Source organism: Gobio gobio, assembly GCF_949357685.1.
Source record: "Gobio gobio genome assembly, chromosome: 6".
In the NCBI taxonomy this organism is placed as follows: Eukaryota; Metazoa; Chordata; class Actinopteri; order Cypriniformes; family Gobionidae; genus Gobio; species Gobio gobio.
Window position 1 is genome coordinate 1,081,410 of NC_137102.1, and position 6,615 is coordinate 1,088,024.

A 6,615-nucleotide genomic window follows, 5' to 3' on the forward strand; every position below is an offset into this window, starting at 1 on the left:
TATCTAATCCTCTCCACTTAACCGTCAGACTCGCGTAACCGTCATGTTTGTAGTTTTTTTTAACACTTTTTATCCGCGTTTGTAGTTCTAATCGAATCCTCGTCCATCTCGCAATGGGTTGTGGGCAATATCAGCCGTTAGAGTGCGCATCGATCTGCACTTCGGATTCTGACCGGAAATAGTAAACCATCCGGGAATCTTTGGAATACTCTTTTCAACATACTACGATTTGGGACATACTAATTCTTTTTTCGAATACTATTTAGTACGGATAGTAGGCGAATTGGGACGCAGCAGAAGAGACCTCTGGCTTGGTGGTGGCCATCTTGGCTGAGGGCTCAGGCTTGGCTGCCATTTTGTCCAAAGACACAGGACTGGCGGTCATCTTGGCTGGAGGCTCTGATGTGGGTACCACAAAACTGGCAGGCACTGAAAACACAGGGATAGCGACCATTAAAACTGGACATGCTGGACAATCCGTGGCCACTGGAACTTGGTGCATGGTGCAATCCACAGTGATCAATATGCTGTTAAAACACATGTATTGAATGTATTTGATTATTACTGTACATTTATTATGATATGAGCAGAAATACATTTCTGTCAAATAATGCACTTGCTATGAAATATGAGGCACCAGAAGAGGGCGATATACACTCATCATTCAGCTCTACAAAGCAGGGCTATTATTATTATCTTAAACTAAAACTAAGATTATAAAAACACTTTTTTGTTACTTGAAATGAAATAAATGTCAGCTGAAAAATAAAATAATAAATTCTGCTAGTTGCCAAAGCAACATTTCCCATGAGTGTTAGGTTCTTTTTTTAAAGGCCTACAATAAACAGAAAAATAGATTGAGACCAAAACACTACATGCTGTAAATAAACTAAATGTGATTACTAGATTTGTTTCATATCAAATATTAATGACCCAGAAGTGCAGTTGATGTCAGTGTCATGTTCACGTGTTGTCATTCTGTGCAGTTTCACTGACTGTAGGAGGAGCCGTGTTTGAGTAAAAGCAAAGTGATCATTAAACTTCTCACAGGGCAAACATGAGGATTCTTTGTGCTCTTCTTCTGGTACTGTTGACAAAAAGTAAGTGAAGTTTACTCCTGACTTTGGACATTTGGACAAACAATGCAGATATTTTTAGATATGTGCTATAATGTTAATGATACAAATGTTTGATGAAATATTTAATATTTTACGGTTTGCAGGTGACACACAGGCACAGTCAATAAAACCACAGACAAACAACACACTTGCATCTGTGGGACAAAAAGTCATTCTCTCCTGTGATTATGAAGGAACTATAACTAATCTGCACTGGTATCGCCAATATTCCAGATCCAAACCAGAGTTCCTGGCTTGGATTTATCCACAAGGAGCCACAAGTGACCCTCTTCCTCCTCGTATTTTACCAAAAGTGGAGACAAATCTTGTTCAGCTGGAGATCTTAGATGCTGAAGTATCAGACTCTGCGCTGTACTACTGCGCACTGACGCCCACAGTGACAGGAAACTCATCTACACTCTACAAAAACATCCTCAACAATAAATCATGTGTTTATGATTCTTGACATCAGATCCACTCATGTGAAATCAATTCAGTACTGATTACCTTCTAATTTATATACATATTTATAACACTAAAGGGAATAATAAAAGATACATGATAACAGCCAATAATTTCAGCATATCTTTATATTTTTCTACCATTTATTTTTAGATCTTTCCCAACACAGTCAAATATAACACAGATGCTGCTGTTTTCAGTTACCAGAGTACATCCAAATTTCAGTATTTTATGCCACTGGTCACAAGATTTCCCATCACATATCACATCGGAAAGGCATTTACTTAAAAAAAAAATTAAGAAAACGTTCTAAAAATGGAAATAAAGGGATTAACGAAATGTTTAATAATAATAAAAGCATTTATTGGGTAGGGTTTGGGGTCGTGTAGGGAGAGCTTTTGATGTCTCATTAAGGCGGCAATCATTTAATAATTTAAAAAATATAATCATTTACACTGTTATTATTGCAAACACTACAACACTGTACAAAAACCTGACCAGTGTGAGAAGGCAAAACTAGGAGAACATTATAAGAGAATACTTCATCTATAAAGATGAGTTAGTGTGTTTTATTTGCCTTTGTCAGACACACACTATGAATTTCATATATATATATATATATATATATATATATATATATATATATATATATATTATTACAAAATAGAGAAAAAAAACAGGAATAAATTGTGACACATTGGATAATTAGATGTTTAAGATTAAAATAAATGATATTGCACTATACTGTATATTCTCAAATAATGATCATAGATCAATTTTCTAATTGTAGTCCAATACATTTCAAGAAGAAAAGTCAAACTTCTGATGCGTCTCAGAGAGGAGGGACTACACAGATCTGATCATCTGACACAATCTGATCACTTCACACTGAAAAAGTTCAGTCTGAATCATCTTAAAGTGAACACTTGCACTGCACAATGGATATTTATTCAGTTTTTCTCTTCTATAGTCTGGCATGTGTGTATACTTATATATGTATTGTTAATGATGAGTTTAATCAAAACAAATCTAATTAAAATTACTGAGCTCTGAGGCCCACAGTCACAGGAAACACACACACACCATACAATAACCTGAGGAGACACAACAACACTGCACAATAACCTGAGGAGACACAACAACACTGCACAATAACCTGAGGAAACACAACAACACTGCACAATAACCTGAGAAAACACAACAACACTGCACAATAACCTGAGGAAACACAACAACACTGCACAATAACCTGAGGAGACACAACAACACTGCACAATAACCTGAGGAAACACAACAACACTGCACAATAACCTGAGGAAACACAACAACACTGCACAATAACCTGAGGAGACACAACAACACTGCACAATAACCTGAGGAGACACAACAACACTGCACAATAACCTGAGGAAACACACACACTGCACAATAACCTGAGGAAACACACACACTGCACAATAACCTGAGGAAACACACACACTGCACAATAACCTGAGGAAACACACACACTGCACAATAACCTGAGGAGACACAACAACACTGCACAATAACCTGAGGAGACACAACAACACTGCACAATAACCTGAGGAAACACACACACACTGCACAATAACCTGAGGAAACACACACACTGCACAATAACCTGAGGAAACACACACACTGCACAATAACCTGAGGAAACACACACACTGCACAATAACCTGAGGAGACCCAACAACACTGTACAATAACCTGAGGAGACACAACAACACTGCACAATAACCTGAGGAAACACACACACTGCACAATAACCTGAGGAAACACACACACTGCACAATAACCTGAGGAGACACAACAACACTGCACAATAACCTGAGGAAACACACACACTGCACAATAACCTGAGGAGACACAACAACACTGCACAATAACCTGAGGAAACACAACAACACTGCACAATAACCTGAGGAGACACAACAACACTGCACAATAACCTGAGGAGACACAACAACACTGCACAATAACCTGAGGAAACACAACAACACTGTACAATAACCTGAGAAAACACAACAACACTGCACAATAACCTGAGGAAACACAACAACACTGCACAATAACCTGAGGAGACACAACAACACTGCACAATAACCTGAGGAAACACAACAACACTGTACAATAACCTGAGGAAACACAACAACACTGCACAATAACCTGAGGAAACACAACAACACTACACAATAACCTGAGGAGACACAACAACACTGCACAATAACCCGAGGAGACACAACAACACTGCACAATAACCTGAGAAAACACAACAACACTGCACAATAACCTGAGGAAACACAACAACACTACACAATAACCTGAGGAGACACAACAACACTGCACAATAACCTGAGGAGACACAACAATACAGCACAATAACCTGAGGAGACACAACAACACTGCACAATAACCTGAGGAAACACAAAAACACTGCACAATAACCTGAGGAAACACAACAACACTGCACAATAACCTGGGGAAACACAACAACACTGCACAATAACCTGAGGAGACACAACAGCACTGCACAATAACCTGAGGAGACACAACAACACTGCACAATAACCTGAGGAAACACAACAACACTGCACAATAACCTGAGGAGACACAGCAGCACTGCACAATAACCTGAGGAGACACAACAACACTGCACAATAACCTGAGGAAACACAACAACACTGTACAATAACCTGAGGAGAACAACAACACTGTACAATAACCTGAGGAGAACAACAACACTGCACAATAACCTGAGGATACACAACAACACTGTACAATAACCTGAGGAGAACAACAACACTGCACAATAACCTGAGGAGACTCACCAACACTGCACAATAACCTGAGGAGAACAACAACACTGTACAATAACCTGAGGAAACACAACAACACTGCACAATAACCTGAGGAAACACAACAACACTGCACAATAACCTGAGGAGACACAGCAGCACTGCACAATAACCTGAGGAGACACAACAACACTGCACAATAACCTGAGGAAACACAACAACACTGTACAATAACCTGAGGAGAACAACAACACTGTACAATAACCTGAGGAGAACAACAACACTGCACAATAACCTGAGGATACACAACAACACTGTACAATAACCTGAGGAGAACAACAACACTGCACAATAACCTGAGGAGACTCACCAACACTGCACAATAACCTGAGGAGAACAACAACACTGTACAATAACCTGAGGAAACACAACAACACTGCACAATAACCTGAGGAAACACAACAACACTGCACAATAACCTGAGGAGAACAACAACACTGCACAATAACCTGAGGAGACTCACCAACACTGCACAATAACCTGAGGAGACACAACAACACTGTACAATAACCTGAGGAAACACAACAACACTGCACAATAACCTGAGGAATCCTCAGGTTATTGTGCAGTGTTGTTGTGTTTCCTCAGGTTATTGTGCAGTGTTGTGTGTGCAGTGTTGTTGTGTTTCCTCTGGTTATTGTGCAGTGTTGTTGTGTTTCCTCAGGTTATTGTGGAGTGTTGTTGTGTTTCCTCAGGTTATTGTGCAGTGTTGTTGTTTCTCCTGAGGTGAGGACTCAATTGCAGGAAGGGACATGAAATTTAATATAATATAAACATAAATACAAACAAAAACCCACGAAGGGGAAAACATACAACTAAGAAATAACAAAACTCAAACCGGGAACACAGGGAAAGGAACACGTAGACATCACAATGAACCGACCCGGACTGCAAACACAAAGGAACTTATAAAGGGGACAAATAAAGCAGGTAACGAGGGAACACAGGTGGGGCAAATTAAACCAATAAGATGATAACAAGGAGGGTGGGAACTAGACAAGGACGGAAAATAACAACACACCACATGTGCTTCACAAGACAGGACAGACATGTGACATTACCCCCTCCTTAAGGAGCGGCTACCAGACGCTCCACCAGAACAGGGCGGGACCGGGAGGACAAACCAGGGCGGGACGGGAGGGACAGACCAGGGCGGGGCGGGAGGGACAGGGCGGGGCGGGGCGGGAGGGACAGATCAGGGCGGGGCGGGAGGGACAGACCAGGGCGGGGCGGGAGGGACAGACCAGGGCGGGACGGGAGGGACAGACCAGGGCGGGGTGGGAGGTACAGACCAGGGCGGGGCGGGAGGGACAGACCAGAGAGGGATGGGGAAGACAGACCAGAGAGGGAAGGGGGAAACAAAAAGTTCAGGCGGCCGGGGCGGCCCGCGGAGTTCAGGCGGCCGGGGCGGCCCACGGAGTTCAGGCGGCCCGAGGAGCTCAGGCGGCCGGGACGGCCTGCAGAGTTCGGGAGGCCAGGGCGGCCCGCGGAGTTCAGGCGACCAGGATGGCCCGCGGAGTTCAAGGCGCAAGGGCGGCGCGCGCAGAGCAGGACGCCAGTCCGGCGCGAGAAGAGCAGGACGCCAGGCCGGCGCGGGAAGAGCAGGAGGTCCGGGCGACGCAGTCAGAGCAGGCCGTCCGGGCGGCGCAGTCAGAGCAGGGCGATGATATAAGATGATAACAAGGAGGGTGGGAACTAGACAAGGACGGAAAATAACAACACACCACATGTGCTTCACAAGACAGGACAGACATGTGACAACTTCACAATAACCTGAGGAAACACATCAACACTTCACAATAACCTGAGGAAACACAACAACACTACACAATAACCTGAGGAGACACAACAATACAGCACAATAACCTGAGGAGACACAACAACACTGCACAATAACCTGAGGAAACACAAAAACACTGCACAATAACCTGAGGAAACACAACAACACTGCACAATAACCTGGGGAAACACAACAACACTGCACAATAACCTGAGGAGACACAACAGCACTGCACAATAACCTGAGGAGACACAACAACACTGCACAATAACCTGAGGAAACACAACAACACTGCACAATAACCTGAGGAGACACAGCAGCACTGCACAATAACCTGAGGAGACACAACAACACTGCACAATAACCTGAGGAAACA

General features: G+C 42.8%; 1 gene segment (V, D, J or C); it reads left to right on the top strand.

The window, feature by feature from the left end:
- The first annotated feature begins 1,057 nt into the window (after window positions 1–1,057).
- Window positions 1,058–1,584, top strand: LOC307127926 (Ig kappa chain V-VI region J539-like). The segment is given in 2 exons: window positions 1,058–1,100; window positions 1,223–1,584.
- The last annotated feature ends 5,031 nt before the right edge of the window (window positions 1,585–6,615 follow it).